The sequence below is a fragment of the Lycium ferocissimum genome, unplaced genomic scaffold (assembly GCF_029784015.1).
Source record: "Lycium ferocissimum isolate CSIRO_LF1 unplaced genomic scaffold, AGI_CSIRO_Lferr_CH_V1 ctg17758, whole genome shotgun sequence".
Lineage (NCBI taxonomy): Eukaryota > Viridiplantae > Streptophyta > Magnoliopsida > Solanales > Solanaceae > Lycium > Lycium ferocissimum.
In genome coordinates this window covers 1-10,000 of record NW_026717396.1, presented here as the reverse complement: position 1 = coordinate 10,000, position 10,000 = coordinate 1, and the positions used below count along the sequence as shown (strand labels likewise).

At 34.0% G+C, this 10,000-nt stretch overlaps 6 non-coding genes across 6 annotated transcripts; all 6 read right to left on the bottom strand.

The window, feature by feature from the left end:
* Positions 1-1,280: 1,280 nt before the first annotated feature.
* On the bottom strand, positions 1,281-1,441 carry LOC132042764 (U1 spliceosomal RNA). Its single transcript, XR_009411568.1, has one exon. It is a non-coding gene; the product is annotated as a U1 spliceosomal RNA (small nuclear RNA).
* Positions 1,442-2,120: 679 nt separating this feature from the next.
* On the bottom strand, positions 2,121-2,237 carry LOC132042761 (U5 spliceosomal RNA). Its single transcript, XR_009411565.1, has one exon. It is a non-coding gene; the product is annotated as a U5 spliceosomal RNA (small nuclear RNA).
* Positions 2,238-3,070: 833 nt separating this feature from the next.
* Positions 3,071-3,189, bottom strand: LOC132042767 (U5 spliceosomal RNA). Its single transcript, XR_009411570.1, has one exon. It is a non-coding gene; the product is annotated as a U5 spliceosomal RNA (small nuclear RNA).
* A 1,274-nt stretch (positions 3,190-4,463) lies between these two features.
* LOC132042763 (U1 spliceosomal RNA) lies at positions 4,464-4,624 on the bottom strand. The gene has a single exon (XR_009411567.1). It is a non-coding gene; the product is annotated as a U1 spliceosomal RNA (small nuclear RNA).
* Positions 4,625-5,700: 1,076 nt separating this feature from the next.
* LOC132042766 (U5 spliceosomal RNA) lies at positions 5,701-5,817 on the bottom strand. Its single transcript, XR_009411569.1, has one exon. It is a non-coding gene; the product is annotated as a U5 spliceosomal RNA (small nuclear RNA).
* Positions 5,818-7,115: 1,298 nt separating this feature from the next.
* LOC132042760 (U1 spliceosomal RNA) lies at positions 7,116-7,276 on the bottom strand. Its single transcript, XR_009411564.1, has one exon. It is a non-coding gene; the product is annotated as a U1 spliceosomal RNA (small nuclear RNA).
* Between the last annotated feature and the right edge of the window lie 2,724 nt (positions 7,277-10,000).

Sequence of the window (10,000 nt, the reverse complement as noted above, 5' to 3'; positions counted from 1 at the left end):
TGACAATTGCTTCCTCATGCTAGGGTTGTACGAAGAAAACCGACAAACCGAGAAAAAAACCCGACTAGTTGTTTGGTTTGACTTGCTTTGGTATTGAAAAAAACCCGAATAATTTGTTTAGTTTGGTTTATACTAAAAAAAAAAAAATCAAACCACACTAACCGACAATACATATATAATATTTTTTAAATAATCTATACGTAAAAATATTTATTTGTAATGTGAATTTATAAATATTTCTTAAATTTTTTCATAGTTTTTGCCTTTTAACATATGACTAATTAATTAGCAATATTTATTTTATGCTATTTCATTATCCTTTTTGTTGAATATTTTCTCACAATGTCATCACTCATCTCACATTTTTTTTGTTATTTTCTTAAGAAACACCTTAATTATATAGTTGTATCTTACTAAAAAAATCTTTAAAGTAAAAGTTATATTGTATTTTATATGAAGACTTTTTCGGGAAAAAACCCAAAAAATCCAAGAAAACCGAAAAACCCGACTTATATTGGTGTGGTTTGGTTTATAGATTTTAAATCCGACACAATTAGTTTAATTTGGTATTTAAAAAATCCGAACCAACCCGGTTCATGTACAACCCTACCTACTGCTGCGAGGGCCAAAATTCTACTAGTAAACTAGCTAAAGAAATAAATCCAACAAAACAAACATAGAGATCACCGAGTACCAATTTTCACGTTGAAAGCAGATAAAATGTACGACGAATGTTAGGTTCTTGGAATAACCTTCTAGGCTTCAGCCAGATTAAAGTTATATATTTTTCCTTGTACAGTCTATTGATTTCCTTCTCTATTGCATCTAACCTCCCCATTAAGAGAGAAAGTTTAATTGATAATCATTTGTGAAACCAATCGACTTGCTGGCAGAGCCATCAAAGGCAACCCTTCATACATAAGGAGGCAGATCTATAATGTAATTTATGGATTCGCGTGAACCCAATAATATCTATTCAGATCTTATATAGCAATATCTTAAGAAATACTGTGAGTTTAGCTATTATTGTGTATTAACATCGTTGCATTATCAAGTAAAGGGATCTGCCTCATATGGCTCTAATTTAAAGGAGTGACCATTGAACAAGACAAAATGTTTAAATAGTGGTGGAGCCACATCCAGATATCTGAAACTGGTCAAATGAAGATAAAACTTTCGGTCCAAACAACATAGTGCTAAACTGAATCCAAAGTTTAACAACAAATCCAGATTTCAAACACCAAGTAACCAAAACCAAGAAAATTTTGCTTAAGAATTGAGTAGGGGCCGCGCGAACGCAGGCCCCCGCTGCCACAAATTATGACGTAGGCTCGACCACTTGGGCCGACCTTAGGCGGGCACCCCTCCAAAGTGCAATGGAAGTCACCAACCTAGGCCATAGGTCTTACTGATCGCCCATTGACCCCGTCCAGGTAAGTATGTTTCTCGTTGCTCCTTCCTATCATTTTATATTCATCAAGATCCTTGTTTCACTTTGTGTCAGCCGATGAGGGATATTTTGCCCTTGATTTAGTTATTTTATTTCTTTATTTATAGCAAGCCAGATAGACAACAAACAGATCTTTTCAGCTCCTCTTAAACGAAAATGCTATATTCTTGGGCAAATCATGTAATCCAATCTCAGTGATAATATAAAGCAACATTAAAAACTTGTTTGGATAATTATTAGCTATAGTTTCATAAGATGAACAAAAACTGTTAACTTTTGACAAACATAAAGGACCAACAATGTAGTAGCTGCAGAGAAGTCAGTTTTTGATTTAACATATTTTTGTCTTCCCGAAAATGCAATTCCTACCATTAATTGTCTATGAAACTGTACGGTGCATATTTAAATGATTATTTTGAATCTGGCCTCAAACACAAAGATACCATTTTTGTCATTTTCTCGGTAGAAATACATGAATGTTCATATGGAAGCACAAGAAGGGAAATAGTTAAGTCCACACAATGAGGCAAAAGTTTCTCCTTCTGGCACGTAAAAATGGCTGGTAGAAATACTGCCATGTTTTTAATTACTGTTTGTTTCGCAGCATAAGTTTTGTTTGAACTTTCATTCAAAAAAACAATAAAAAACATTGACACTCGAATTGTTGGGGGTACTCCAAAGAAGAGAACCCCTCCAAAAATAGGCGTATGCCACTAATTGCAGCGCACACACGGTATTCTTTAGTAAAAGGCGAAAGAATAGTTCGCTTTGTGCTCACTGCATGGCTGCGTGAGTTCTTCAGCTTACTTGAGTACTCCTTTTATATTGCGACAGAGTGTGTATTTACTCATTGTTTATTGATGTGGTACTCACTCTCCTTTAAAATATTGCTATCTGGTTCTTCACCTTCTTCACTAGTCAGTCCTTCAATATCTACATGAAAAATCAAACATATTTTTCAAATTGAAACGACTTAAGCTGTCCTGTATACTTTCTCGTTTGATTTAGCCTCGGTTTCTTGGTGAGTCGGAAGAAATATATGCTCATAAGTTGATCGATGGAATGTTGCATAGGATGTTTTGGACAGAGTATGTTTATAGCTGAATTCCGATACAGGTTCGGTTTTTTAAGTGTATAGTGAAGGACACATTGGCAGAAGCAGAAAATAAATTAGTTGCTGGTTGTTAAATTGCATCTTTTATGTTTACTTCAAATTGGCCTTACAAATGGCATTGAGTAGTGTAAAAAGCCTTATACCTCGAGCAGGGGCGGGACTACAATATTTGGTATGGGTTTAGATGAAACCAGTAACTTCTGCTTAAGGCCTGTACTTATATTAAGAAATTCATTAAATATGTATAGTATAAATATTTAATTGTAAATACAAGCTATGGATTATGGCAAGTTCAGACACCATAAACTTCAAATCCTAGTCCCTGTCTCAGACCTTGAGCTAAGATTTTGATACTCTAAGAAAGTGGAGTATTGACAGGTCATAGAATACCGGATATGGACGGGGGAGCTAAGATTAAGCAAGAGAAATGACTGGTTGAATTTTGCTCATATTATATTAGAATAAATAAAAACCAATAAAGAAAAGTTGTAACTAGAATTGTTGGGGGTACTCAAAAATGAGAACCCCTCCAAAAATTAGGCGTATGCCATTGATTGCAGCGCGCACACGGTATTCTTTAGTAAAAGGCGAAAGAATAGTTCGCTTTGTGCTCACTGCGTGGCTGCGTGAGATCTACTGCTCACCTGTGTTTCCCTTTTATATTGATAAAAAGTTTGTATTTACTCATTGTTACAGATGTGGTACTCACTTCACTCCCTTAAAATATTGCTTTCTTCTTCACCAGTCCTTATATATATATATGGTAGAAAATCTAAAATGTTTTCAAAATAGAAACGACTTAAGACGGTCCGTATACTTTTGTTTGATTAATTTAAAATTTGATTTCCCTTGAGTTTCTTGGTGATTTTGAGGAAATATATGCTCACAACTGATTGATGAAATGTCACACAGGATGTTTTTGACGGAATATCTTGAATAGTTGTTGAATTCCGATTAGTGGTGAACTCAGGATTTTCACTAAGGAAATTCAAAATACAAAGAAGAAGCCAAAGGGATTCAACGTTTACTCTATATATATATATATATAAACAATAACTTTAACATTATATATCCAATGTATTTTTAGCGAGGTTCCGATTAATCGCTTGAGCCCCTCATTCATTTAGGTTTGGTTTTTAAGTGTATAATGGAGGACCCAATTGGCAGAAGCAGAAAAGAAAGCAATTGCCATTTGTTTAAATAGCATCGTTTATGGTTACTTCAACTGGCCAGCCTTACGCTTGAGCAGGGGCAGACCTACACATTATTAGGTACGGGCTCAGATAAATCCAATTGCTTTTGCTTAGCCCCGTTTCGTATCAGGAAATTTATTAAATATATGTGACTACTTGTGAATACGAGCTATGGGTTTATGGCAAGTTCAGTACCAATAAATTGAAAATCCTAGCCCCGTCCCCGGGAGATAAGACCTTGATACCCAAATAAAGTGTAGGGATGCTGTTTTATCACTCCCTAAGAAGAACTCCATTTTTTGCCTTTTGAATGGCATGAGAAAGCTTTAACAAGACTGAGCCACTTGCTAAAGAATGTGGACTTTGAGTAGGAAAGTTCTCAATGTTAATGACCACTCGAGGGGGTTTTTTGATGAGAGATTGAAACCAATAGTGTGTATTTGTAAACCACTATCTGTCTCTGCCTTCATATGGCTGCCATTAACCACAGCCTGATTTCTCAAAGTTGTCATTCTTTTGGCCATGTTAATGGTGAATGACACAATTATGTTCGTTCCATTCAGTACTGGTTTTCTTGGTCAAATTACAGTGAACCAATCAAGCAATAAATGCATGTTAGCTTCAAATTGATTCCCAAGTTTGTCGACCAATCAAAATTTCGGACAAGAAGTATAAGTAGAACTAAAAAAATTTGCTTAAGAATTGAGTAGGGGCCGCGCGAACGCAGGCCCCCACTGCCACAAATTATGACGTAGGCTCGACCACTTGGGCCGACCTTAGGCGAGCACCCCTCCAAAGTGCAATGGAGTTCACTAACCTAGGCCATCGGCCTTTTTGATCGCCCATTGACCCCGTCCAGGTAAGTATGTCTCTCGTTGCTCCTCCTCATTATTTTATATCAATCCAGGTCCTTGTTTCACTTTGCGTCAGCCAATGAGGGATACTTTGCCCTTCATTTTTTATTTTATTTTCATTTTATGGCACCACATGTGCAATAAACAGATCTTTTCAGCTCTCTTAAAAAAATGCCTTAGCCTTGGGAATATTTAATCCAGCTTCAGTGACAATGTCAACTTGTCAAGTGTCTGTATAGTGCCTGAGGTTTACAATAATGCTAAAAACGTGGAGTAAGTATGATTTGCTACAAAGTTGCTGAACTTATAATGTGCAATCCTACTAGGTAATCTGATATTTTGCGTTTCGAACTTATTCATAATATTTTTAATGACCGTGGTGTACGGGTCGTTTGCAGTTTGCACGTGCCTTGATTAAATTTACGGGTATCTTGCTACCTTTCACCAAAGACAGGTCCTAGATAGCTCTGTCCATCAAAGCTTGAACAGATGCAAAGAAATCACCTAATTTTTTGTTTCCTCTGAAATTTGAACCCTTTGGGTGCAAACTTATTCATAATTAACACAACAAAAAGGAACAAACTAAACCATAGGTCAGTAGCTGACATCACTGCCCTGTAGGTAAATAACTCTTAACAACCTGTTTGGATGGTTGTTACTTATGATTTAAACTTACGGAGAAGCTGTTCGTAGAGAGCACTTTCCTTTTTAGTGGGTCCTATGCAGTGTGATCCGCATTAGTCGAGCCTATAGATACGAATGCCTAATGGTGAGAAATCATTTTGATATTTGGTGATAAATATTTATATTTGATGAATATCATTTACCTCGCATTTAGTGATTTATTGGTGCTTGTAGTACGAAGTGTCAAGTTTAAACCTTGTAAGTTGTAACATTGACTTAGTTACAAGCATTTTGTCCTCAATGGTGACTCATGTAAGGGGACTGGAGCTCCTCCATATAAATGCTCCATGCCATTCCGTTCTATCTTTCATCCCTGCAGAAAACATCCTACTGTATATTAAACAGATCACAAAGAACACTACTTTAAAGGCACAAACATATAAGGTTGAAACTAGATTTGTTGGGGGTACTCGAAAGAGAGAACCCCTCCAAAAATAGGCGTATGCCACTGATTGCAGAGCGCACACGGTATTCTTTAGTAAAAGGCGAAAGAATAGTTCGCTTTGTGCTCACTGCGTGGCTGCGTGGGTTTTTCAGCTCATCTGTGCTTCCCTTTTATATTGCACAAAGTTTGGATTTACTCATTATTTATCAATGTGGTACTCACCTCACCCTTGAAAAATATTGCTTTCTTCTTCTTTTCTGTTTCTTCACCAGTCCTTCAATATCTATATGATCGCACAGTGACATAATTTTTCAAATAGAAACTACTTAATCTGGTCCAGCATACTTTCTCGTTTGATTAACTTAAAAATTGATTTCACTTGAGCTTCTTGGTGATGTGAAGAAATATATTCTCACAAGCTGATTGATGTTATGCCGCATAGGATGTTTCAGACTGAGTATATTGAATAGTCGTAATCGAACTGATTGTATAAATATTTGTAGTGGGAAATTCATTACATATGTATATTATAACTATTTAATTGTGAAAATGATTTATGGATTAATGGCAAGTTCAAGAACCAGAAACTTCAAAGTAATATTTGAAATGTTTACCTCGGACTAAACATTTGATCTTTGTATATGTTTCTCTTATGGGAAAAAGGGCAAACTGAGATTTAGATATGTTGGAATATTATTGTAATCTTTGTGAGTAGTACTTTGATTTCAACACACTTTTGACAGGTTTCACACCATTCAAATGAGTCAGTAGTAAGTTGGTAATTTGATGCATATTTTGCCAGATGAACCTTTACTTTCAAATGAAACCTGCTTCTTCCTGCTGCACGGGCCAAAATTTTAGTGAACTAGCTGAACAACAAATCCTATGAAACAAAAATAGAGATCACCAGGTACCATTTTTTTTGCGCGGAAAACAGATAAATAGAAGAATGTACGATGAAGGTTGGGTTTGGTATAAAATAATTGAATTGCAGCTAGAACCATTAAGGCAACCCTTCATGATAGGCAAAGGCGGATTCATAATTTGAAGTTTATTAACTCTTACAATGACCTTAAGTTATACTACTATAACAATAATTGGGTTCACGCTCAACTATTTAGTGTATTTCTTAATATATACATAATCTAGGTAAATACTATAGTGTTTACATGAACGCGTAAGACCTTCTATATGTTCCCTGTTCATAGGACTGCCATTTAAGGGAGTGGCCATTGAACAACACAAATGTTGATACAGTGGTGGAGACACAGCGTTTTCATGGTGAGGCAAAAAACAGACGCTTAATGATTGTACCAAAATTCTATATAAACCAATAAAAACATGCCCGGTATTAAATTTAACCCCAAGTTCAATAATAAATCCAGATTTCAAAAACAAAGTATAACAACAATAAAACAACAATAAAACTTAATTGATAGGGGCCGCGCGAACGCAGGCCCCCACTGCCACAAATTATGACGTAGGCTCGACCACTTGGGCCGACCTTAGGCGGGCACCCCTCCAAAGTGCAATGGAAGTCACCAACCTAGGTCATGGGTCTTCTTGATCGCCCATTGACCCCGTCCAGGTAAGTATGTTTCTTGTTGCTCCTTCCTATTATTTTATATTCATGTGGACACTTGTTTTCCTTTGTTTAGCCGATAAGGGACATTTTACAAAATCCACTTTCTGCTTGATTTCGTTTTTTCCCCTTCATCTGTAGCACGCCATATAGACAACAAACAAATCTTTTCATCTCTCTTAAAAGAAAAATGTCATAAAAGAATGCATTTATGTCATGACTACAACAATATTCAGTAAACTCTTCATGTATACAAGTGCTCAACAATGTTAAACTAATTATACCTGAAGCAATATAAAAGGAGAAACAAGGAGCTAATTTGTGATTTGATAAGCCACAGTAAATAGAGAACGAAAAAAACTGCACTGCACGAAAAGAGCTTTTAGGTGTTTTTTGTACGACAAATTATTTCTTTTTAAAAAAAGCTAATTGTTCTTCTGAAAAATATTTTTGAGTGCAAAACATTATTGAAATTATATTTATTAAATATTGATAATAATGTTAGCACATTAGATAGTATTTTGATCAATTTTTTGCTAATTAGAGATGTATAATAATGCCACGGGCGGAGCAAAGTTGAGGAAAGGGGATTCGATTGAATCTTCTTTGTGGAAAATCCAAAATGCACAAATAGGAAGAGAACGGTTTTTTTTTTTTTAGTTATATATAAACTACGGAATAAGCTATTTAATCTCCTTGACATAATGGAAAATTCTAGTGAAGGCAAAGGCGATAAAAAGATTACCAAGTCACGTGCTCAAGTTCCATACGTGACCTTTAGTATTTTTTTAAATTCCCTTATATAAATTCTTATTTCATCAATGGTAACAGCGTATTGAGTTAAGTATTGAGTTAAATGTTGAGATATATACACGAAAGAAAATGAATTTTTAGCTACACTAGTTCAACCAGGCCCGTGCTTAACCCGGACCCAAACTCAAAATTTATAAGTCTTAAATTCGGTTATGGTATAATTTTTTCACATATTTCTATTGCATAATTAATTTGTGGCAGTAGCAGGTTAATCACGTATTGTCGATAAGTTCTCAAAAGAATCAAAGTATTTTATTCACACAATTGGATAATCTTTAAAAAATGATATTTCTATGAAGAAGCAAGTTTGAAAGGGAATTGGCAAATAATGAAGAGTCATACACGTGATTCGATATTGTACAAACTAAAATGATTACAACATGTAAATAATTATAACTCGGCGAAGATTATAAATTGGGAATATTTGACATTTTTATGATTTGTGCGCATATAGTTTGAACAAGTAAGTTAATGTTGTTAGATATGAACTACATAGCTCATCAACTATAAACCAACTCAATTTCCTATATCATGCAAAATTATGTATAGGAGGAAAGTCGAACTTAGTATCATATTTATTAGTTTCTAATATTAATATTATTTTTTATGCAAAAACATATTCGGCGCTTATTACCTCAATGATCGCAAATGGAATAAAAATTATGATGTGATATCCTTTTCACTTGGTAATCTTAGTTTGACTTGGTACAAACGTTTAATTTAAAAAGTTTAAATTTTGTGATCTTAAACTAAAATTATACATAATGTACTAAAATGCATTTTAATCTTATGGTATTAAACATGTTATATTAAAATAAAAAGAAAGTCATATGAGATGTTGAAATTAACAAGTTGCTAAATTAGGAAAGAGATATCTTTTCAAAACAGGTTAAAAAAGAAAGTAAGACAAACAAATTAAAATATAAAAAGTAATAATTTTCAAAAGGTATTAAGTAAGATTTAAATTAATATACAATTACGATTTAATTAAGCTAATCAAAAAAATTCTTAAAAATTATCATGTGATATTTGTTAGCAAAATCTTTTAAAAATAAGCATCATACTAGTAAGCTATGCCCGTGCGATGCACGGAGCCCGACATAATTAATTTGATTACTCAATTTAATTAGTATTTATGGTTTGTATATTTTGCAAAGGATATCGCGATTCTTCTTAGTGAGCCTCCATATTTTTTTCTTTTCGTCTTATTTTTCCCCTTAATTTCTCAATTGTTATTAAAATTTGTCTTATTTTGGTTATGTCTGCCTCTTTTTATATTTAGAAAGTTGACAATTCAAATATCTTACATGTCAAGTTTATAATCACAAGATTCAAAGGATATTTTATTATATTATGCACATTTTTAATTTAGAACCACAAGATAGTCTATCTTCATTTCTTAAACTCCGTGTATAGTCAAACGTAGACACTTAAATTGAGACAGAGGGAGTATATGCCAAATGAAGGAAATGAAAGGACAATTGAGACATCGCGGACACGTGGGGACATAAAAGTAAACACACAAGGTAGTATTAATGTTAAACTTCCGAAATGTACATATGTTAGTCCGGCTTTTGAGACACTTTCTTGCTTGTACACTTATTGTTGTTGTGTTCGTCCACTTGGGCGTTTGTTGTTAAAAAAAAAAAAATTGTCTTGTTTTGGTTATGTCCGCATCTTTTTGTATTTAGTAAGTTGACAGTGAATATTGTTGACACCCGATTTTGTCCCACCTTTCCTCCAAAATACCCATTTTACGCTTCTAATATTTTGGCAATTTTAAAACAAAATTATTTATATTTTTTACTATAATTATTAGCTTTTATTAATACCGGCATTTCATTATCCTGTCATTATCTTTTACAACCGTTACTACTACTATTATTATTATTATTATTATTATTATTATTATTATTATTATTTTG